The sequence below is a fragment of the Mesoplodon mirus genome (genome assembly GCF_964341445.2).
Source record: "Mesoplodon mirus genome assembly, chromosome: X".
In the NCBI taxonomy this organism is placed as follows: domain Eukaryota; kingdom Metazoa; phylum Chordata; class Mammalia; order Artiodactyla; family Ziphiidae; genus Mesoplodon; species Mesoplodon mirus.
The window spans coordinates 81,227,785-81,254,231 of NC_138981.1; positions in this window are offsets into that span (position 1 = coordinate 81,227,785).

The following is a 26,447-nucleotide window of genomic DNA, read 5'->3' on the forward strand; positions in this document are numbered from 1 at the left end:
CTGCATCTGTGGAATACATGAATAGACAACAAATCATCCCAAATTGAGGAGCCAGGAGTCAGTGCTGTGCCTCTGAGGTGGGAGAGCCAACTTCAGGACACTGGTCCACCACAAGAGACCTCCCAGCTCCACATAATATCAAACAGCGAAAATCTTCCAGAGATCTCCATCTCAACACCAGCATGCAGCTTCACTCAACGACCAGCAAGCTACAGTGCTGGACACCCTATGCCAAACAACTAGCAAGACAGGAACACAAAGCCACCCATTAGCAGAGAGGTGGCCTAAAATCATAAAAAGTCCACAGACACCCCAAAACACACCACCAGACGTGGACCTGCCCACCAGAAAGACAAGATCCAGCCTCATCCACCAGAACACAGGCACTAGTCCCCTCCACCAGGAAGCCTAACAACCCACTAAACCAACCTTAGCCACTGGGGACAGACACCAAAAACAATGGGAACTACGAACTTGTAGCCTGCAAAAAGGAGACCCCAAACACAGTAAGATAAGCAAAATGAGAAGAAAGAAAAACACACAGCAGGAGAAGGAGCAAGATAAAAACCCACCAGATCTAACAAATGAAGAGGTAATAGGCAGTCTACCTGAAAAAGAATTCAGAATAATGATGGTAAAGATGATCCAAGATTCTCTTTCCAAGACCCAAAATCTTGGAAATAGAATAGACAAAATGCAAGAAACAGTTAACAAGGACCTAGAAGAACTAAAGATGAATCAAGCATCGATTAAAAACACAATAAATGAAATAAAAAACACTCTAGATGGGATCAATAGCAGAATAACTGAGGCAGAAGAAAGGATAAGTGAGGTGGAAGATAAAATAGTGGAAATAACTGATGCAGAGCATAATAAAGAAAAAAGAATGAAAAGAACAGACGACAGTCTCAGAGACATCTGGGACAACATTAAATGCACCAACATTCGAATTATAGGGGTTCCAGAAGAAGAAGAGAAAAAGAAAGGGACTGAGAAAATATTTGAAGAGATTAGAGTTGAAAACTTCCCTAATATGGGAAAGGAAACAGTGAATCAAGTCCAGGAGGCACAGAGAATCCCATACAGAATAAATCCAAGGAGAAATACTCCAAGACACATATTAATCAAACTGTCAAAAATTAAACACAAAGAAATCATATTAAAAGCAGCAAGGGAAAAACAACAAATAACACACAAGGGAATCCCCATCAGGATAACAGCTGATCTCTCAGCAGAAACTCTACAAGCCAGAAGGGAGTGGCAGGAAATAATTAAAGTGATGAAGGACAGAAACCTGCAACCAAGATTACTCTACCCAGCAAGGATCTCATTCAGATTTGATGGAGAAATTAAAACGTTTACAGACAAGCAAAAGCTGAGAGAGTTCAGCACCACCAAACCAGCTTTACAACAAATGCTAAAGGAACTTCTCTAGGCAAGAAACACAACAGAAGGAATATACCTACAATAACGAACCCAAAACAATTAAGAAAATGGGAATAGGAACATACATATCGATAATTACCTTAAATGTAAATGGACTAAATGCTCCCACCAAAAGACACAGATTGGCTGAATGGACACAAAAACAAGACCCATATATATGTTGTCTACAAGAGACCCACTTCAGACCTAGAGACACATACAGACTGAAAGTAACGGGATGGAAAAAGATATTCCATGCAAATGGAAACCAAAAGAAAGCTGGAGTAGCAATTCTCATATCAGACAAAATAGACATTAAAATAAAGACCACTAGAAGAGACAAAGAAGGACACTACATAATAATCAAGGGATCGATCCAAGAAGAAGATATAACAATTGTAAATATTTATGCACCAAACATAGGAGCACCTCAATACATAAGGCAGATACTAACAGCCATAAAAGGAGAAATCAACAGTAACACAATCATAGTAGGGGACTTTAACACCCCACTTTCACCAATGGACAGATCATCCAAAATGAAAATAAATAAGGAAACACAAGCTTTAAATGATACATTAAACAAGATGGACTTAATTGATATTTATAGGACATTCCATCCAAAAACAACAGAATACACATTTTTCTCAAGTGCTCATGGAACATTCTCCAGGATAGATCATATCTTGGGTCACAAATCAAGCCTTGGTAAATTTAAGAAAATAGAAATTGTATCAAGTATCTTTTCCGACCACAATGCTATGAGACTAGATATCAATTACAGGAAAAGATCTGTAAAAAATACAAACACATGGAGGCTAAACAATACACTACTTAATAACGAAGTGATCACTAAAGAAATCAAAGAGGAAATTAAAAAATACCTAGAAACAAATGACAATGGAGACACGACGACCCAAAACCTATGGGATGCAGCAAAAGCAGTTCTAAGAGGGAAGTTTATAGCAATACAATCCCACCTTAAGAAACAGGAAACATCTCGAATAAACAACCTAACCTTGCACCTAAAGCAATTAGAGAAAGAAGAACAAAAACATTCCAGAGTTAGCAGAAGGAAAGAAATCATAAAAATCAGATCAGAATTAAATGCAAAAGAAATGAAGGAAAAGATAGCAAAGATCAATAAAACTAAAAGCTGGTTCTTTGAGAAGATAAACAAAATTGATAAACCATTAGCCAGACTCATCAAGAAAAAAAGGGAGAAGACTCAAATCAATAGAATTAGAAATGCAAAAGGAGCAGTAACAACTGTCACTGCAGAAATACAAAAGATCATGAGAGATTACTACAAGCAACTCTATGCCAATAAAATGGAAAACGTGGACGAAATGGACAAATTCGTAGAAATGCACAACCTGCCAAGACTAAATCAGGAAGAAATAGAAAATATGAACAGACCAATCACAAGCACTGAAATTGAAACTGTGATAAAAAATCTTCCAACAAACAAAAGCCCAGGACCAGATGGCTTCACAGGCAAATTCTATCAAGCATTTAGAGAAGAGCTAACACCTATCCTTCTCAAACTCTTCCAAAATATAGCAGAGGGAGGCACACACCCAAACCCATTCTACGAGGCCACCATCACCTCGATACCAAAACCAGACAAGGATGTCACAAAGAAAGAAAACTACAGGCCAATATCACTGATAAACATAGATGCAAAAATCCTCAACAAAATACTAGCAAACAGAATCCAACAGCACATTAAAAGGATCATACACCATGATCAAGTGGGGTTTATTCCAGGAATGCAAGGATTCTTCAATATACGCAAATCAATCAACGTGATACACCATATTAACAAATTGAAGGAGAAAAACCATATGATCATCTCAATAGATGCAGAGAAAGCTTTCAACAAAATTCAACACTCATTTATCATAAAAACCCTGCAGAAAGTAGGCATAGAGGGAACTTTCCTCAACATAATAAAGGCCATATATGACAAACCCACAGTCAGCATCGTCCTCAATGGTGAAAAACTGAAACCATTTCCACTAAGATCAGGAAGAAGACAAGGTTGCCCACTCTCACCACTCTTATTCAACCTAGTTTTGGAAGTTTTAGCCACAGCAATCAGAGAAGAAAAGGAAATAAAAGGAATCCAAATAGGAAAAGAAGAAGTAAAGCTGTCACTGTTTGCAGATGACATGATACTATACATAGAGAATCCCAAAAATGCTACCAGAAAACTACTAGAGTTAATCAGTGAATTTGGTAAAGTTGCAGGATACAAAATTAATGCACAGAAATCTCTGGCATTCCTATATACTAATGATGAAAAATCTGAAAGTGAAATCAAGGAAACACTCCCATTTACCATTGCAACAAAAAGAATAAAATATCTAGGAATAAACCTACCTAAGGAGACAAAAGACCTGTATGCAGAAAATTATAAGACACTGATGAAAGAAATTAAAGATGATACAAATAGATGGAGAGATGTACCATGTTCTTGGAATGGAAGAATCAACATTGTGAAAATGACTCTACTACCCAAAGCAATCTACAGATTCAATGCAATCTCTATCAAACTACCACTGGCAGTTTTCACAGAACTAGAACAAAAAATTTCACAATTTGTATGGAAACACAAAAGACCCCGAATAGCCAAAGCAATCTTGAGAACGAAAAATGCAGCTGGAGAAATCAGGCTCCTTGACTTCAGACTATACTACAAAGCTACAGTAATCAAGACAGTATGGTACTGGCACAAAAACAGAAAGATAGATCAATGGAACAGGATAGAAAGCCCAGAGATAAACCCATGCACATATGGTCACCTATCTTTGATAAAGGAGGCAGGAATGTACAGTGGAGAAAGGACAGCCTCTTCAATAAGTGGTGCTGGGTAAACTGGACAGGGACATGTAAATGTTTGAGATTAGGTCACTCCTTAACACCATACACAAAAATAAGCTCAAAATTGATTAAAGACCTAAATGTAAGGCCAGATATTATCAAACTCTTAGAGGAAAACATAGGCAGAACACTCTATGACATAAATCACAGCAAGATCCTTTTTGACCCATCTCCTAGAGAAATGGAAATAAAGACAAAAATAAACACATGGGACCTAATGAAACTTCTAAGCTTTTGCACAGCAAAGGAAACCATAAACAAGACCAAAAGACAACCCTCAGAATGGGAGAAAATATTTGCAAATGAAGCAACTGACAAAGGATTAATCTCCAAAATTTATAAGCAGCTCATGCAGCTCAATAACAACAACAACAAAAAAACAAACAACCCAATTCAAAAATGGGCAGAAGACCTAAATAGACATTTCTCCACAGAAGATATACAGACTGCCAACAAACACATGAAAGGATGCTCAACATCTTTACTCATTAGAGAAATGCAAATCAAAACTACAATGAGATATCATCTCACACCAGTCAGAATGGCCATCATCAAAAAATCTAGAAACAATAAATGATGGAGAGGGTGTGGAGAAAAGGGAACACTCTTGCACTGCTGGTGGGAATGTGAATTGGTACAGCCACTATGGAGAACGGTATGGAGGTTCCTTAAAAAACTACAAATAGAACTACCACATGACCCAGCAATCCCACTACTGGGCATATACCCTGAGAAAACCATAATTCAAAAAGAGACATGTACCAAAATGTTCATAGCAGCCCTATTTACAATAGCCCGGAGATGGAAACAACCTAAGTGTCCATCATCGGATGAATGGGTAAAGAAGATGTGGCACATATTTACAATGGAATATTACTCAGCCATAAAAAGAAATGAAATTGAGTTATTTGTAATGAGGTGGATGGACCTAGAGCCTGTCATACAGAGAGAAGTAAGTCAGAAAGAGAAAGACAAATACTGTATGCTGACACATATATATATGGAATTTAAGAAAAAAAATGTCATGAAGAACATAGTGGTAAGACAGGAATAAAGACACAGACCTACTAGAGAATGGACTTGAGGATATGGGGAGGGGGAAGGGTAAGCTGTGACAAAGTGAAAGAGCAGCATGGACATATATACAGTACCAAACGTAAGGTAGATAGTGGGAACCAGCCGCATAGCACAGGGAGATCAGCTCGCTGCTTTGTGACCGCCTGGAGGGTTGGGATAGGGAGGGTGGGAGGGAGACGCAAAAGGGAGGGGATATGGGAACATATGTATATGTATAACTGATTAAATTTGTTATAAAGCAAAAAAAATAAAAGGTTTACCTCAACTGTTATAATAATGGAGTAGTTAAATAGTGAATGATTTTTTTTGACTAGATTAAAATATTTCAATTTTTGGAACTCAGCTTTTCACTGTACTGATACTCATCTAAACATGTATTGGCATAAATTTACTGTCAATAACAAACTAAAAGTTCATCTAACATGCACTGTGACTTACGACTGCCAGTAGACAAAATTAGTAAACTGTTCTTCAACAGGAATTTAATGGATAAGGGGATGGGAGTTGTGTAAGATTGATTGGGAAGTGACTACAGGGGGGACCTGAATTGACTTGTTGGTCAAAGAGAAAGAGAAGCATTAAAAACAACCAATATCACTGAAACAACACAACAGATAGAGGAAAGATGGCAGCAGATGAAAGAAGAAAAAGAGGTAGCACAAGTTTGTGTCCACACACATAAACACACACACCAATAATTTCTTCCTTCTTTCTACTAAGACATAACATGTGAGCTAAATATTTCATTGTGGCTTAAAAAAGAGGAAGATAATTGAGGGCATACTAGATATGGTAGAGTAGCTAGCAGTATTGGGAAAGACTGGAGGTGATATCCAAATCTAAGTTCCAAGATAAAGGAAATGTGAAGGAGGCCAGTAGAGAAAATGACTTCAAGGAGATTTGCTACATCCTTTGGCCACTGAAAAGGAAATACTGTATGACATCTAGTTATGGGCAGAAGGTTCAGAATCATATAAGCATGAGTAGGAATCCAAGCTTTATCTTTTATTGATTCTATGGCCTTGGGTTAAGTAAAGTCTCATTTTCTTTATCAGTAAACCAGTGGTATCTATTTTACACACTACCGCATCCTTAGTAATTGATCAATAAATAGAAGCTAAAAATGTTGTGAGTGAAACTGAAGGACATGTACAAGCAAATTTTTCCTCCCGAAGTTATGTCCTAGTAGCTGAGTCCCTATACCAATCACTTTGAGGTAACTAAGCTAACACTTTCAAGTATTGTTGAATGTGTTGGAAGGGGAAAATGCATGAGCAGTCTTCCATAGTCTAATTTTCTGTGAAACTCATGGAAATGGAAAGTGCAATTGACATAAGTTCAAATACAGAGAATCTGCAACAAAAATTAGCAGTAAGCTGAATTCACACAAGTTTTATGTAACTCCATCCAAAAACTTCACATCATCTTTATGTAGCAGCAGAGAAACTATGAATACTGGATATACAAATTAAACACACACACACACACACACACACACACACACACACACACACACACACCTTGGATTGGTTCTTATATGAAGAAAATTGTCATCCAAAATACACTTGCTCATTTCATAAAGAACAAAAAATTATTTGGTGTTCTGTAAATTTAATATAAGTGCCAAAAAACTAACAGGGAATTTATTGGCAAACATAATGTTAAAGAACACGTCTTTCACAAAACAAAACAAAATCTCACCAATAACAAAATTCTAGGCACTCTCTTTAACTTTAGAAACAAACAAAAGTATCTATGTACTCTTTTAAGTCTTGCTTAAAATAGTAAGAAATGAAATGAAATAAGGGGAATAAATGTTGGTAGGAAAGAAAAGAGTATGTCATTCACTGATAACACAATAATATACATAGAAAATCAAATAAATTAGTTTTTCAACAATATCAGAAATAATGCAATAATTTTTAAAAGTGGTCATGTTGCTGGTTCTATAAGTAAGGACCTTAGAAGTCACAGCTATGTACCAAAAAGGAAAAAGCTGAACAGGCCGAAAGATCAACAATTCTTGGATCCATAGGAGAGAGGAGGAAACAGGGCAAACCACTGCCCTCAAGACTAGAGAGACAGGCAAATAAAAGGACTCTCAGTCTACCAGAACAGTGACTAACCTGTGAAAACAGCCTTGAGAACCAGTGCCCAGGAAGGAAAACAGGAAATGTAATTGACAAATTGTTGGAGGATTAGTATGGAAAACTCTGAGACTTAAAACGTCCAGAGGGACCCAGTCATAGGGGACTCCACAATATTGTGAGATATAACTCCAGGAGCTCAACTGGATTCCCACAATAAATATCAGAGAAAAACCCCTCAGGCTTTCAGCAGTGGGAATGGAAAAGGAACCGTTTTGAAATATTTTAGAGCTCTGTGTTCTTCTTAGTAAGGCCTTCCCTCAGAAGAAACTAGTTAACCAGAGCCTAACCTTCTGGGTATTACCAGAATCTAACTGACCTGGGAGAAAGGAAACACCCAACTCTAGCCAGCTCTAGCCTCCCACATGGGAGAAGGAAAATACCCAATTCCAGGTCACTCTAGCAATCCTCTCCCTCTTAAGGGGGGAGAAAAAACAGAAATAGTTGTGAAGTTCACAGTCCAGAGGCATTAGCTCACTAAAAGACTAAGTCCTAATCATAGGGCTATAGGACCTTCCTCTACCACCACCAGCAGCTCCTTTTAGCCTATACTTCATTTCCGACTATCAAGAAAAAGTTACAAGGAATACCAAAAAGAAAAAAAAAAAATCATGAAGAGACAGAGCAAGCATCAAAACCAGACATGGAAGTGACGTTGGAATTATCAGACCAAATATTTAAAACAAGTAAAAAAAAAAGTATAAATGACATACTAAGAAAGGAGAGAAGACTGAATGTTATGAAATCCTCAATTAATACAACAAAAGACAGAAAAAAAGTGGAAGATAAAATTAGGAACAAAGAATAAGGGAAACAAATAGAAAGCAGTAATGAATATGGTACATATTAATCCAAATATATCAATAATCACTTTGAATGTCAGTGGTCTAAATGCACAAATTAAATGACAGTACTGTAAGAGTGGATCAAAAAACACAATGCAAAACATGTCATCTACAGTAAGCCCACTTTAAATATAAAGACACATATATTCAATAGATTAAAGGGAAATGAGTGGAGAAAAATATACCATGCTAACATTTATCAAAAGAAAGCAGGAGTAGTTATATTAATTTCAGACAGAGTAGACTTCAAACTAAGGAAAGATATCAGGAATAAAGGTCATTACACAGTGAGAAAGGGGTCAAGTTATCCAATAAGACATAAAACTTCTTAATATGTATGTGCCTAACAACAGAGCATCAAACTATTTGAGGCAAAAACTGATAGAACAGCAGGGAGAAAGAGATGACTCCACTGTCATAAATGGAAACTCAACATCCCTCTCTCAGAAACGGACAGATCCAGTGGACAGAAAATCAGTAAGTACATAGTTGAACTCAACAACACCATCAACCAACTGGATATAATTGACATATATAGACTACTTCATCCAGCAACAGCAGAATATAAATTTTTCTGAAGCTTACATGGTATATGCACTAAGATAGACCACATACTGGGTCATAAAACACAGCTGAACAAATTTAAAAGAAGATAAATCATACAATGTCTGCCCTCACACCACAATGGAATTAAACTAGAAATCATTAGCAAAAATATAACTGGAAAAGCCCAAAATATGTCAAGATTAAACAACACACTTTGGAATAACATATAGTTCAGAGAAGAAATCTCAATGGAAATTTTTAAATATTCTGAACTAAATGAAAATGAAAATACAACATCAAAATTTGTAGGATTCAGTGAAAGCACTATTTAGAGGGAATTGTATAACACTGAATGCATACATTAGAAAAGAAAAAAGGTCTCAAATCAATAATCTGTTTCCACTAGAAGACAAGCAAATTAAATCCAAAGCAAGCAGAAGAAAAGAAATAAGAAGAATCAGAGCAGAAATCAGTGAAATTGAAAACAGAAAAACAATGGAAATAAAATGAACAGAACCAAAAATTGTTTCTTTGGAAAGATCAATAAATCAATAAGCCTTTAGCCAGGCTAAGAAAAGAGATAAGACACAAATTCCAATATCAGAAATGAAACAGAGGGTTAACTACAGATTCCATGGACATCAAAAGATAATAAAAGAATAGTTCAGGGCTTCCCTGGTGGCGCAGTGGTTGAGAGTCCGCCTGTCGATACAGGGGACACGGGTTCGTGTCCCGGTCCAGGAAGATCCCACATGCCACGGAGTGGCTGGGCCCGTGAGCCATGGCTGCTGAGTCTGCATGTCTGGAGCCTGTGCTCCGCACCAGGAGAGGCCACAACAGTGAGAGGCCCGCGTACCGCAAAAAAAAAAAAAAAAAAAAAAAGAATAGTTCAAACAACTCTATGCCCACAACTTTGATAACCTAGATGAAACTTAGTAATTCTATGAAAGACACAATCTGCCAAAATTCACACAAAAAGAGATGATCAGACTAAGCCTATATCCATTAATAAAACTGAACCAATAAACAATAACCTTCTCAGACAGAAAGTATCAGACCCAGATGGGATTACTAATAAATTGTACCAAACAATTAAGTAAGAAATTATGCCAATTAGCTACAATCTCTTTCAGAGGATAAAACCAGAAGGAAAATTTTCTGACTCATTTTATGTGGTCAGTATTACCTTAATATAAAAACCAGACAAAGTCATTACAAGAAAAGAGTACTACAAACCAATATATCATGAACACAGTTGGAAATACCCTCAACAAAATATTAGCAGATCAAATCCAAAAAAGTATAAGAAGAATTATGCACAATGACTAAGTGGGATTCTTTCCCAGATATGGAAGGCTAGTTCAACATCTGAAAATCAAATAATATAATCTATTACATCAACAGCCTAAAATGGAGAACTCACATGATTATATTAATAGATGCAGGAAAAGCATTTGACAAAATCCAACTGCCATTCATGATAAAAACTCTTAGCAAATCAAAAATAGAGGGGAACATTCTCGGCTTGATAAAGACTATCTACAAAAGCCCTACAGCTAATATTATATAATTATGAGAAACTACTTTTCCACTAAGATCAGGAACAAGGCAAGGATGTCCCCTCTCTCATCTCTTTTTCAATATTGTACTAGATGTCCTTGCTAATGCAACACGGCAAGAAAAGGAAATAAAAGGTATGCAAATTGGGAAAGAAGATATAAAACTGTCTATGTTTTCTGATGACATGATCATCTACATAGAAAATCTGAAAACTTGACAAAAAAACTCCTGAAACTAATAAGCAATTATAACAAGTTTGCAAGATGCAAGATTAATATACAAAAGTCAATTTCTTTCCTATATATCAACAATGAACAAGTGGAGTTTGAAATTAAAACACAATACCATTTACATTAGCATCCAAAAAAGTGAAAATCTTAGGTATAAGTCTAATAAAATATATACAAGATCTATATAAGGAAAACTACAAAGCTCTGATGAATGGAATCAAAGAAGAACTTTGTAAATTTAGAGATATTCCATGTTCATGGATAGGAAGAATCAATATAGTCAAGATGTCAGTTCTTCCCAAATTGATCTATAGATTGAATGCAATCCCAATCAAAATCCTAGCAAGTTACTTTATGGATATTTACAAACTGATTCTAAAGTTTATATGGAGTGGCAAAAGACTCACAATAGTATTGAATGAGAAGAACGAAGTTGGAGGACTGATGCTATACAACTTCAAGACTTACTGTAAAGCTTCAGTAATCAATACAGTGTGGTATTGGTGAAAAAAAATAAATAGATCAATGGATCAGAAAAGAACCCAGAACTAGACCCCCATAAATATAGTCAATTGATCTTTGACAAAGGAGCAAAAGCAATAAAATGGAACAAAGACAGTCTCTTCAATAAATGGTAGTGAAACAACTGCCCATGCACCCTTCACAAAAATGAACTCAAAATGGATCATATACCTTAATGTAAAATGCAAAACTATAGAGCCCTAGAAGATAACTTAGGAGAAAATCTAGATGACCTAGGGTATGATGATACAACACCAAAGATGCAATCCATGAAGGAAATAATTGATAAGGTGGACTTCATTAAAATTAAAAACCTCTGCCCTCCAAAAGACAATGTCAAGAGAATGACAAGCCACAGACTGGGAGAAAATATTTGTAAAAGACACATCTGATAAAGTGCTGTTATTCAAAGTATACAAAGAACTCCTAAAAGTTACCAATAAGAAAACAACCAACCTGATTAAACAATGGACCAAAGACCTTAACAGACACCTCATCAAAGAAGATAGAGATAGCAAATAAACATATCAAAAGATGCCACATCATATGTCTTCAGGGATATGGAAATTAAAACAAGACACCACTACACACCTATTAGAATGGCAAAAATCTTAAACATTGACAACACTAAACGCTAACCGTGGAGCAATAGGAACTGTCATTCATTGCTAGTGAAAATGTAGAATGGTATAGCCACCTTGGAAGGCAGTGTGGTGGTTTCTCCCAAAACTCAATATACGCTTACCACAAGATCCAGCAATTGTGCCCCTTGGGATGGTTACAGCAGCTTTGTTTATATTTGCCAAAATGTGGAAGCAACCAAGATGTCCTTCAGTAGGTGAATGCATAAATTAACTGTAGTACATCCAGACGATGGATTATTATTTGGCACTAAAATAAAAGTCACTATCAAGCCATGAAAAGACATGGAGGGGGACTTCCCTGGTTGTGCAGTGGTTAAAAATCTGCCTGCCAATGCAGGGGACACAGGTTCGAGCCCTGGTCCGGAAAGATCTCACATACCATGGAGCAACTAAGCCCATGCACAACTACTGAGCCTGTGCTCTAGAGCCTGTGAGTCACAACTACTGAGCCTGCATGCCACAGCTACTGAAGCCCACATGCCTAGAGCCCATGCTCTGCAACAAGAGAAGCCACTGTAACGAGAAGCCCATGCATCACAACGAAGAGTAACCCCCACTCGCCACAACTAGAGAAAGCCCATGCATAGCAACGAAGACCCAACGCAGCCAAAGATTAAATAAATAAATAAATAAATAAATAAATAGATAGATAGATAGATAAATAAATAAATAAAAGACTACATACTGTATGAATCCAACTATATGACATTCTGGAAAAAACAAAACTATGGGGACAATAAAAAGATCAGTAGTTGCCATGGGTGACTAGAAGTTAGAGATGAATAGGCAGAGCACAGAGGACTTTTAGGGCAATGGAAATATTCTGTATGATATTATAATGATGGTTATATGCCATTATACATTTGTCCAAACCCATAGAAGTACAACATCAAGAGTGAACTCTTTATTCACTTTAGGTGATTATGATGTATTAATCCTTAATGAAAACATGTAACTTATGCTTAGTGATGTTGATAATGGGGGGAGCTATACATATGTGAGGGCAGGGGACATACAGGAAATCTCTGTACCTCCCTCTCAATTTTGTTGTAAACCTAAAACTGCTCTTTAAAAAGAAAGTATTTTTTTTAAATGTGGTCATGTATAAGATAAATGTTGAAAAGTCAAGAGCATTCTTGTCTACCAGCACTACCCAGCTAAAAAGCATAAAGAACCATGAGACTTTATTAATAATGATAACAGTTCTTAGGAATGAACTTAAAGAGATATGTATTAGATCTTCACAAAATGTAACTTCAAATGTACTCTAAAACCTTATAAATTCATAAATGGAGTGTCTTGAGTGAGAAGATGAAGTAAAAATATGTTATATACTCCAAATTATTTTATATGTTTAATATAATTACCATAAAAATCATACCAGGGTCAGATCCAGAGACAGGATGAGTCTGTGAAATGATTTTCAAATTTATATGGAAAAATACATGATAAGAATATACAAAGACATTGAGAATAAAAGGCACTCTGGTTGAAGTGAGGACTGGAGTTACAGCCCTTTTGTGTTTTAAAACATTTCTTTTACATTTTTTAAAATATCAAGAAATAGAATTCATCCTGGGGCAGAAACAGAGATACAGTTCGACGGAACAGAATAAAAAGCCCATAAATAGATATAGTCATATATAAAAGCAATATATGATTAAAAGTTCTGCACCCAATTTGAAGCAACTATCTGACACCAATTGGTGTCCTACAATTCGACTCAATTCTGACACTATAACAGGTTAAGGGCTCAGTCCTACAAGGCTGCCCCCCACCACCACTTCAGATGCCAGATGCAAGTCCAGGTTGTAACATTCCCTCCCTGGGTTAGATTAATTTGCTAGAATGACTCACAAAACTCAAGAGATATTTTACTTACTAGAATACTGGTTTATTATAAAAGGATATAACTAAGAAACAGTCAGATGGAAGAGATGCATAGGGCAAGGTTTGGGGAAAGGGCATGGAGCTTGCATGCTGTATCTGAGCACACTACTCTCCCCAAATCCCCACGTGTTCATAAACCCAGAAGCTCTCGAACCTCCTTCTTTTGAGTTTCTATGGAGGCTTCATTACATAGGCATAATTGATTTAACCCTTGATCACTAATAACTGAACTCAATTTCCAGGTCCTCCTTCCTCCCAGGAGGTCAGGGGGGTGACGTGGGACTGAAAGTTCCAACCCTCTAATCACTTGGTTGGTTCTCCTGGCAACCAGCCTCCATCTTTAGGTGCTTTCCAAAAGTCATCTCATTAACATAATGAAGGACATCTTTTTTTGCTCTCATCATTTAGGAAATTCCAAGGATTTTACTAGCTCTGTGCCAGAAATAAGGACGAGGACCAAATATATATATTTCTTATTATAAATCATAATATTACATGATAAAGTAAGCATTACAAAACAAGGGCTGTTTAGAGATTGTTTAATAAATGGTGGTGAGATAACTGAATAGTGAGGGGTTGCAGAACACGTGACCACAAAATATGCCACTTTGGCATGTGTATTATTTTGAGCTGAAAGCAATCAAGGCCTAACAGACTCAGGAATAGTTTTTTTGTTTGTTTTTTTGTTTAAACCTCTCTCATAACTGCCTAAAATAATTTGGATGGGGAGCCATACTAGGAAGAGAGTTATTACCAGAGATTAACTTTTTATGTGGTTGACCAAAAAAGATCATTCAGTTAGTAAATACTTTGTTCAGTAAAGTTCTTTATGAAAATGAAAAAATGTGTTGTATTTTTACTTATAACCGAATGAACTTTTTGGCCAACCCAATACATCAGAAAAAGTTATCTGCATGGCATCACAAAGATTTGTCTACCAAACATTTGCTCTTTCCATCTTCCAACTGTTTTCCTTTCCTTTGAAGTCCCAGACCCCTAACCCCTCCCTCTCCCCCACAGCAGTGGTGCCTGTGACCCAAGCAACCCCAGACCCAGTGGTGGCACCAGCTATCCTAGTACCCAGGGTGGCGACACCAGCAACAGCAGCAATACTGACAGTAGCAAGGCGCCGGTGACACTGGAGGCACAGGCAGTGATGAAGAGGGCACTAGTGACGCCTCTTGCAGAGGCAGTAGATGGTGGAAAGTGCCGATTCTCAAATATACACAGAGGCAGCTCAGGTAAGAGAAACCAAAAACTTTTGCTATAGTGCCACCTATTGAAAAACAAAACAAGACAAAGAGCCTCTAATTACCAACTTGTTGAACTGTTAGAATCAAAGTAAATAAACAAGGTTTTGCCTAAATAAGAAAGATGTTCACTACTTCAAACGAGTGGCATGGACATATATACACTACCAAATGTAAAATAGGTAGCTAGTGGGAAGCAGCTGCACAGCACAGGGAGATCAAATCGGTGCTTTGTGACCACCTAGAGGGGTGGGATAGGGAGGGTAGGAGGGAGGGAGATACAAGAGGGAAGAGATATGGGGATATATGTACATGTATAACTGATTCACTTTGTTATAAAGCAGAAACTAACACACAACTGTAAAGCTATTATACTCCAATAAAGATGTTAAAAAAAAAGTACTGGCAGAGAAACAACTCATCAAGCACCATAAAACACCATGATAATGTAGTATCACAAAAAGAAAATGACAATCCTGCAGAAACCAAAGTTAAAGTCATGGAAGACTGTGATCTGATACAGAATGCAAACCAGCTGTCATGAAGAAACTCAATGAGCTACAAGAAGACTCAGAAAAGCAGTTCAATGAGCTTGGGAATAAAATTAATGAACAGAAGGTAACTTTACCAAAGAGATTGAAACTAAAAAAGAACCAAACAGAAATTCTGGAACTGAAGAACTCAGTAAATGTGATGAAAAATGCATTAGAAAGCAATGGAACTAGAGCAGACCATATGGAAGAGAGAATTAGCAAGCTTACAGATAGAAATCTAGAAATGATTTAGGTATAAAAGGAGAGAGAACTAAGATTTTTAAAAAATAAAGAAACTCTATGGGAACTATCTGACTCTATTAGAAAAGGCAACATAAGGATAATGGGTATCCCAGAAGGAGAAGAGAGGGAGATGGGACTTGCCGGTCTCATCCAAACCATAGACAAAATTAACTTACTGGATATGGACCCCAACTCTGGAGAGATTGACTGGTTATTCCCTGGAGGGAAAAGTGGCCACCTATGAGGCAGGTCACTGGGATCTCACACCTGGGAGGAAAAGAAGGAAGGAAGAAGAGAGGGAGGGGAACATTTTCTACTTCACAACATCTATGGCACCAAATATGTGAGGAATTTTTTCCCACACCAACCAATTTTGACACCAGCTGGGTGTCCTACAGTTCAATTCAATTCTGACACTAACTACCCAGAGTTAGTACAGACCCCACAGGTTAAGAGCTCAGTCCCCCAAGACTTCCCCTGCTTTGGATGCCAGTCATAGGTCCCAGGTTGCCATCTGTACTTCTGACCAACCAGATGTAAATTGGGGATTCCCACAACCCCTTCCTCAGATTTGATAATTTGCTAGAATGGCTCACAAGATTCAGGAAAACATTTACTATTACTAGTTTATTATAAGGGATACAACTCAAAAACAGCAAAATGGAAGGGATACATAGGGCAAGGTATGAGAGAAGGGGTGTAGAGCTTCCATTCCTTCTCCAGGCTTGTCACGTTCCCACCACTTTGATTTGTTCACCAACCTGGAAGCTCTCCAAACCCTTTCATTTAGGGTTTTATAGAGGTTTTATTATGTAGGCATGATTGATTAAATAAATGGCCATTGGTGATTAAAAATCTTCAGCCCCTCTCCACTCTCTCAAAGTCATGGAGTGGGGCTCAAAGATCCAAGCCTCTAATCATACCTTGGTCTTTCTGGCAATCAACCCCCATCTGATCTAGGGCCCCCAACCACCAGTCATCTCATTAGCATACAAAAGACCCTTTTTATCACTCTGGAGATTCCAAAGATTTTAGTTGCATGCCAGGAACCAGTAACAAAGACCAAATATATATGTCTTACTGTATCTCAGAAGGAAAAGAGGGAAAGTAAAAGAAAGAAATCTGGATACAGGGAAAGGAAGCAAACAAAAAAATGTGAAACAAAGATTTACATTTTCACCCAATTGGTAATCTAAAGTTTACTAAAATTAGTTATTCATAAAAAATATAAAAGGGCACTGAATGGGTTTTGTACCTCTACAACATAGGTTCTGAATTAACTTTAACATCTGTTGAAATGCACTAATTGGCAAACCTTCATGGCCTTAATACCAGGGCTCAAATACCATTTCACCTGGGGATTCCACTAAATTTAAACATGTCATTCCCTATAACCTTAGGGGAATATCTACATGTAAAATAGAGGACAACTAGTTATGCCTCACTTAACTGTAAGAATTATTGTCTCACCAAAAGCCCCAATGTCATTACCCTAAAAAAATCCCACAGTAGGCATGACCGCTCTGACCCAATGAGTAATACATTAAAATTAAATCTTTGTCGCGTACAAATTTGCTCGACAAAATGGGACACTGACACTCCACCCTGCATTTAAAATAGTTAATATGGCCCAAAGTAAATTACAAGAGGACCTTTAAGGATGGAAACCTATAAAAGACCTAATTAATGAAGGAATGATTATCCTCACTGTTTCTCCATCTAACATCCCAATTTGTCCTATTCAGAAATCTGGAAAGATTGAATAGTGTCTCACAGTAGATTACTGTAACCTAATTCTATTAAGGTCACATCTATTAAGGTCCCCATATACAATATTATTGAAGTAACTGACTCCATTCATTAAACTCCTGAAAATTATTCAGTAAACCAAGGGCTGCCACCATCAAGAAACAGCTTATTGAATCTCTTAGCACCCACAATATTAATATAAGCCCAATAACTTTTAGGCCTTTTTGAGATCTGGAGGCAACATATTATTCCTCATTTACAAATTTTACTTAAGCCCATTTATCGTGTTACTTGCAAATCATCCCTCTTTGAATGGTGCCTCCTCCAACAAAAGGCTTTAGAATCTGTTCAAATTACAGTGTTATAGGCATCCCCATTAATGCCCTCAGAGGGCACTGTAGAGACCCACTATAGGGGCTTTAGCAACCTCTTCTCATGCCTCATGAGTGGCCCCTGGGCTTCTGATGCAAGAGATTGCTCTCTTCAGCCCTATACTCTACATAATTACAGCAGTAATTAGTGGCCACATACTTGGCCTTCCTGAAAATAGAAGATCTTACAGACTATCATCCTGTGGCCCTCTGTGTTCAGCTCTCCATTATGTCTTGGATCATGGGAACAGCACCCTGCAAGCTTGGCATCGCTATCAAGGTCTCCTTTCTACAGAACTGAACCAAACCTAGGCCCTCTGGAATATCCCAAATGCAGGAGGCAGTGGCCTCCCCTGTCCTCAGTCCCTCGCCTTGATGCTAGAGGATTTCACCCCTCTCCCAGTTTTCTTGGCTATCTGAAAAGCCCCTTGGGATCAACTGAGTGAATACCAATACACTTTACAGATGGCATAGCCACAATTTTGCATAATGGAGCTTGGTGGAGAATTTCTGGTTTTCATTTTTTAACCAGTATGTTTCTGATCAAGGATGGGACCCCAAGTTAGTATACTTGATTGAACTTCAGGCAGTCATCTTAGCACTGGTGCCCTTGCCAATAATTAGACCCATCTTTACATTTTCAAAAACCATTGAAACATTGCCTAATATTTATCTTCTGTTATGGGTTGAATTGTATCCCCTAGAAAAACCATGTTGATACCCTAACCCCTAGTATGTCAGAATGTGACTTCAATTGGAAATAGGATCATCATAGACATAACTGGTTAAGATAATGTCCTAGTGGAATAAGGTGGGCTTCTAATCCAATATAACTGATGTCCTTACAAGAATACAGCCATGTGAGGACACAAAGACACAAGGAGAATGCAACGTGAAGATACAGGCAGAGATGAGAGGTATGTTGCCACAAGCCAAGGAACACCTGGGGCCACCAGAGTAGGAAGAGGCAAGAAACGATCCTCCCCTGGAGGTTTCAGAGCACAGTCCAACCTCGATTTCAGACTTCTAACCTAGAGATCTGTGCAAGAATAAATTTCTGTTGTTTTAAGTCATCCAGTTTGCTGTACTTTGTTATAACCCCCCAGGAAACTGATATATCCTATTTGGATTAAGAACTCTAGAAATTTCTTGCCTCACAACACCCAAAATATAAATCAAGCTGACAGATGCTTCTATAAATATAATACAAAGGCCATAATACAAAATCTCACCAGGATACTCATTATTCCTATGAAGTTGCAGCGATTATTCATAATGACCAAGGCACTCATTTCAATTCTCATAGCACACAGTGCTGTGCTCTTTTATTTTTGTTTTGTTTTTTTGTTTGTTTGTTTGTTTTGTGTTATGCAGGCCTCTCACTGTTTTGGCCTCTCCCGTTGTGGAGCACAGGCTCTGGACACGCAGGCTCAGCAGCCATGGCTCACGGGCCCAGCCGCTCTGCGGCACGTGGTATCCTCCCGGACCAGGGCATGAACCCGTGTCCCCTGCATCAGCAGGCGGACTCTCAACCACTGCTCCACCAGAGAAGCCCCAGTGCTGTGCTCTTGAAGAAGGTGTTCAATGGAACTTCCACCTCTCCTGCAGGACCCAGCAGCTGGTTTAATGAGCTCCTAAAAGCACTCCTGTTTAAGTTACAAAGTTGCAAATGGGCCCCTAACTCGATGTCATTATTATTTATTTTTAATTTTTTTTAATTGAAGTATAGTTGATTTACAATATATTAGTTTCAAATGTACAACATAGTGATATTTTTATAGATTGTACTCCATTTAAAGTTATTATAAAATAATGGCTGTACTTCCCTGCTGGGTGTCACTATTGCCAGAAGCATTAACTAGTCTAAATTTACAGCTCCCAACACCAATGCCACACATGGCCATCACTTGCTTTCATTGACTATCAAGTTCATTTTTTTATGACCAGCTTACATTGTAGCCCTCTACCTCTTGGTCAAGTGCCTACTTAACATCCTCATCCTACTCCTCAAAGACTTAGTCAACAACAAAGTTTAAATTGATAAAAAGGCATCCAGAGGTCAATTGCAGAATATGGCCTAAAATAAAGGACCAATATTATGTGCTGCCTTGACATGGGGGAAAACTGGGGGGGCCTCAAGTGACCCAATGGCAAATCCCCCTCCTTAGTAGGCCCACAAGTCTTCGTATCAAATTCACCAGGCACAGCTCCCACTTATCCCTGAGTAGCAGATTTCAGTTCCCTGCCAGTGTGCTGAATTCCTTTTTCAAAATGACATTATTCTTATTGTTCTTTACAATCAATATTCATTGATAATTATCCATCCACTTATCCTTTCTGTTACTCTTCTTTTTTCAACTTCCTTCCATTTTTTATCTTGGATCATTTTCACTTTACCTGAAGAAGTCTCTGCTATTGCTTTTAGGGAGAGTCATTTGACAATAAATGATCTGTTTGTCTAAAAATGTATTTTTCCTCATATTTTAAGGATATATTTACTAAATATAGGATTCTAGCTTGGCCATTATTTTCTTTTGAACACTTTATGTCATTTTCCTGTATTCTGGCTTCCCTATTTCTTTTAAGTCACTTGTCAGTATTATGCTTTCTCACTTGAAGATAATTTTTTCCTGGATATTTTGATGCTTTTATTTTTAGCAATTTCACGATGGTATATGTCTAAGTGTGTTCTTCTTTCTAATCCATCTGCTTAGGGCTTATAGAGCTTATTAAATTTGTGTCTTGATATCTTCTATTGATTTTAGAAAATTCTTAGCCATTATTTTTTCAAATATTACTTCTGACCTGTTCTCTCTTTCTCTTCCAAAATTCCAACTGCAAGTATATTAGTCATTTCACCATGTCCAATAAATCTCTTATGCTCATTTCTATGTTTCACCTTTTTTGCTCTCTGTGTTTTAGTCTGCCTATTTCATATGACTATCTTCTATTTCATTAATTCTATATTCTGCTGAATCTAATCTGCTATTAAACTTATCTTGTTAGTCATTTACTTTAATTATTACATTTTTCAGATCTATAATTACCATTTTATTTTTGTATGATTCCTTCTCTCTGATAAAAGTCTCCATCTTGTCATCTATATTCTGAAACACATTAACCACCATTATTTCATGTCCATGTCTGATAACTCCAAAAATGAGGATGAATCTGTTTCTATTATTTTTTCTCTTCATTCTGTTTCTTGGCATACTTAGTAATTTTTGGTCAAATGCCAGATATTGTAAATAAAAATTACAGAGGCTCTGGATCCTGTTTTATATTTCCAGAGAAAATTCACATTATATACTGGTAGGCAGATAAAATGGAGGCAAGTCATGTTAATCAAATTAGGGACTGAGCCAGCTTGAAATTGGGGTGACAGATTTTATAAGTTTAGACTACCTCAATTTTACTTCTATTCCCAGGGAATAGTCCTCTAGGGGTCCAAAGTGAAAGTCTGGAGTGTTTACTAGGGTCCTTCCTCCTTGGCAAGTCCTGTATTACTTTTGGTCACTTTAGTTCTCTAAGGATACCAAAAACTTCACTCTGCTTTTCAGAGGTTTTCTGTTTAGTTTCTTAGCCTCTGACCTTGCATAGCTTAAGAATTTAATGAATACCTCAAAGGGAAATTCTAGAGTGTCAGACTCACTTTTCTGTTCTTACACTTCTCTCTGGATTCTGGGCCCCTCAAGTTCTGGCTGACTTGGTATCCCTGACCTCTAACTTTTCACTCTCCAGACCTGTGAGGTTGTCTGAAACTTTGTTTAGCTTCTCTACCTCTTAGCTATATCCCTCTGATCTGATTCTCAGCCTCTTTCTTTACAGTAAGATTTGAAAAATGCCCTGAGGAAAAAGTGACTCACAGAATGTATGCTTACCTCTCTGAGGTTCCTTGTTTCCCCTCAGTTGGCTCAGCAACTCTCTGATGTTTTTAAACAGATGGTTTTGTACTATATCCAGTTTTCTATTTTTTCATAGCAGGAATATTAGTCTGCTACAAACTACTCCATCATATTTGGAATTATAAGTCTCCTGCCTATTCTATTCTTGTTCTCAGTTAATGACATCCCTATTCACTCAGGCTTCCAAGCCAGAAACTCGGGTAATATCTGCTTCCACTCTGAAATCCAGTTGATCACAAAATCTTCTTGATTCTACATAACCAATATTTCAAATCTGGTCTTTTCTCTCAATCCTCATTTTTTACGTATTTGGGAACACTCATGATCTTCCTTAAACCAGTCTTTTTCCACTCCATCTCATCTTTCATATAGAGGACATTGCATATTTCTAATAAGATAATATCATCTTTGTAACCCAAATTAAAAACTTTGTGGTTCCTCCCCTTTCCAAAGATTGAAGTAAATCTCTTTAATTTATCACAGGCCTTCACAATCTGTTTTCAAACAATCTTTACAGTCTCAGCAATCTGCTACTCTCCCATATGCACCCTATACTCCTGTTACACGATTTTTGGTAACTGTATGCCTTTGATTTAACATTCCTTCTGATGGTTAAAGAAGTCCCCTTTCTTTGCTGGCATCATTCTACCTTCAATACCCAAATCAAAGAGTGTTTCCTTATTATGAAATCTTCCATACCTACCATAAGTGAGGTTAATTGCTTTGTCTGTGGTGGTCAAATATACATTTTTCATACTCTCATAACAGTAATTTTTGTAAATTTATTTTTACAACTGTCATTTTTGGTAGATCATAACTTATTCCAGGGTAGACATATAGTCTTATTCATATTTGTATTCCCAGAACCTAGCATAGTGCCTGGCATACAAAAGAAGCTCAGTAAATTTACACTGAGTGAACTACAAAAACTAAAATAGCAACAGCTAGAAAAGTAATAACAATGCCTGATTTTGACAAGAATGAAATGAAACTAATGTAGCAACTTATTTCTGTTGACTAATTTAATTGGTAAAACCTTTGAAGCAAGGGCCATAATTATGTTAAAATTGACTTAGTAATTCCACTCCTAGGACTTTATTCTCAAGAAATAATTCTTCTACCTATGTTTCATCCACTCCATGTCCTGTGTGCATCCTGCCCACACACTGCTCCACACTCCTACAGATGCCTCCAGCATCCTGGCCCTGGACCAGGTGGCATGTAGATGGCAGTGAGGAGGTGGCATTAAGGTAGTCATGTGGGCAACTATCCACAGTGCTAGGGGGCCCTGAGCAGGGCTCTGGGCACTGCTGAAAGGCTGCAACACGGCTTCTCTGTATCCCATAGCAACAAGAACTTGCTCAAGAAACTTGCCTCAGGAAGGAAAATTGATATGAATATCCTTCCTTGGGATCCTACTTTACTTACAAACCACGCAAGTTGGAATTCCTAATGAAGAATGCCTCAAAAACAAACAAACAAAAAAAAAAAAAGAAGGAAAACCATGTGCACCTAAGAACACTGAACAGCTTTCTTTATAAAGCACTGACAGATTTGCTGTGTACCTCTGAAGTGAACTAAGATCTATGACCCAAAGATGGAACTTTCCAAGAATTCTCAGTATATGGAGTATATAGGATAAAACTTTTTCAGGAGTACATAGAAGCCATGTTACAGTAACATAATGCACATATGAGACATCTTTTATTTATTTATTTATTTATTTTTTTTGCTGTACATGGGCCTCTCACCGTTGTGACCTCTCCCATTGCAGAGCACAGGCTCCCGACGCACAGGCTCAGTGGCCATGGCTCATGGGCCCAGCCGCTCCGCGGCATGTGGGATCTTCCTGGACTGGGGCACAAACCCGTGTCCCCTGCATTGGCAGGTGGACTCTCAACCACTGCGCCACCAGGGAAGCCCCTTTTATTTTTAATCGAATAAATTTGGCATGTAACATTGTGTAAGTTTAAGATGTGCCATGTTACTTTGATATATGTATATATTGTAATATGATTGTTGATGTAGCAATATTTGTCACATTACATAATTATAGTATATTATTGTCTATATTCATTATACTGTGCATAAGATCTCCATGGCTTATTTACTACTTGTCACAAATTTTACCCTTAAACACCATCACACTTATCCCCATCCCCCTATCCTCTGGTAGCTACCATTTTACTATCTGTTTTTTACAGTTTTAACTTTTTCAGATTCCATATATAAGTGATTTCATACAGTAACTGTCTTTGTCTATCTTATCTCACCTAAAAATATGCTCTAGGTCCATCCATCTTGTTGCAAATGGAAGGATATCCTCCTTTCTCAGGGCTGAATAATATTCCACTGTGTATATGTACCATATCATTTTTATTCATTCATCTTTTGAGGGACATTTGAGTTTTTTCCATATCTTATCTGTTGTGAATAATGCTGGAATAAACATTGGATGTCCCAGCAGACCTTAAGGAATGTACCACCTATAGTGTTTTTTCAAGGCAAAGAAAATGCAGCTGTTGTAGTGATTGATTCATTATGGCAATTGCTGATTTTGTATCTCCTAATTAAAAAGATGACTTTATAAAAAATGATTTCAGGGAACTTAAGACTGGACAGTCCATTATGGTCTGATAGCATGGAATCTGCCTTACTCTCAAATCTGTGCAGAATCAATCAGGAGGCACTCAACAGTCATATAATGGAATACAAAAAGGAAGAAAGAGAAAAGACTTGAAAGTTGAGCCCAGCGTGCCCAACACAAGAACAGGGACAGTTGACTAAGTTGATGACACAAATGAAAAAGAGAAAGAAGAAAACAAAGTTCCTTGTGGATGATGACATTTCCTCCAAGAACTGCCTGTTGGGTAGAATAAGTAAAGATGATCTGGATGATGATAGTGTACTTTTTGAAGCGCACACACCAGAATATGAATATGAATTACAAGAAGCAGGAAAGAATTTGGAGGCTGAGAGAGGAGGTGACAAAAAGGAATCAAGTTCACTTGTTTCAGAATGCAAAGGAAGTAAATTTGTGAGGCATCAGCTCTGATGATACATTCTTTGTGGGGAGTTAAACTGATACAGACCAACTGCTGCCATGGAAGTCTGTACTACGTACTATGTTTATACATGAATTCTGCTTTAAAAAAAGAAAAATAAATTTTGAATGTATCAAACAGAGGGCATTTGTATGATATGGTATCCTCTATCACTTCAGATACTTATAAGGAAGGGTAAAAAGAAGAGTACTGGTAAAAGGACAAAGTGAGACACATTTTATAAAATTAAAACTCTTGAATGGTATTGTCTGTCATTTTGCTGATTAGAAGTTTTATAGTTTTTCAATGTATTTAAATATAATTTCCTACAGATGAAAGACATAAATTTACTGTTGTTTCTTCTCAAAAAAGAGAAAGAATTCTTAAAATCAAAAAAGAAACATCAAAATCCTCTGTAGTCTTATTTAAACCAGTAAAAATTATGATGCAACCCACATGACTAGGAAAGCAGCTTAATGAATTATGGCATATCAGCACTGTAAGCTACTAAATATGCATTAAAATTCTAATAATTGTTAAAAACTGTAGAAAACTGAACACTATTCCTGATATAATATTAAGAGTGAAGAAGAAAATAAGCAATAAGGTATTTAGGATAATTGCAGCTATGTAGAAAATACACATAATTGTAAAATGTATAATAATGAAAAGTACCATTTTATGCTAGTATTATATGTGAATTTAAAATGCTTGATAATTTATTTAATGTAATAATATCTTTTCAATAAAAATAATAGTGATCATTAACAAATTTGAAATATATAATCAAAATCAACATTATACACTAATAACTCTCACTGAAAATGATACCCATGGAGTTTTATTAATTTTTATTAATGCAATATATTCTATTAGTAGAGTGATCATCATAGTAAAATTATTATTATTATTATTATTATTATTATTATTGGTATCAAATGTACCATCTTGTACATCAAAAGATTTCTTTAAAAAAATGAAGTAACGTTGTTTCCCTAAAGAATTTTTGGAAATTTGCATTTCCTGATTCAGTTTTGTTTCTGGAAAATATGATTTGAAATATACTAGAAACTTTCCAATGATGAAGACTGCTTGGGGAGGGGGAGTGTTGATATGAAAATAGTCTTCTCTTTATATATATTCCTGAATTGACAAGGAGTTAAAATGCAAAAGTTACAAGAGAGGGCTCTATTTTCCATTAGAAAGAAAACTAAAATGCGGTTAGCTAGGAAGTGAATAGGGAGGAATTCTACTGGTCCTCAAAATGCTCTGCAGTTAAATGAAAGACTTGAACATTTTTTATTTTGTTTAATGAGATTTGCAAGTTTCAACACAAAACATATTTGAGATCAAATTTTAAAAGTCACCTGCACTTAAGGATTTCCATCTGAAACACCCACATCTTTAACTACAGCAGCTGCTGGTTGCTGCTCTTGTCCTATAAATTATACTGATTGAGTGATGTGTCAGAAACAACAGAGCTACAGTTCCAAGTATGTGGTACACAAAGATTAGCCAACCATTTAAGAATGTTAAACAGTCAATCAATATCCTTGATTCTAGTGAGGTTCATAAATTTG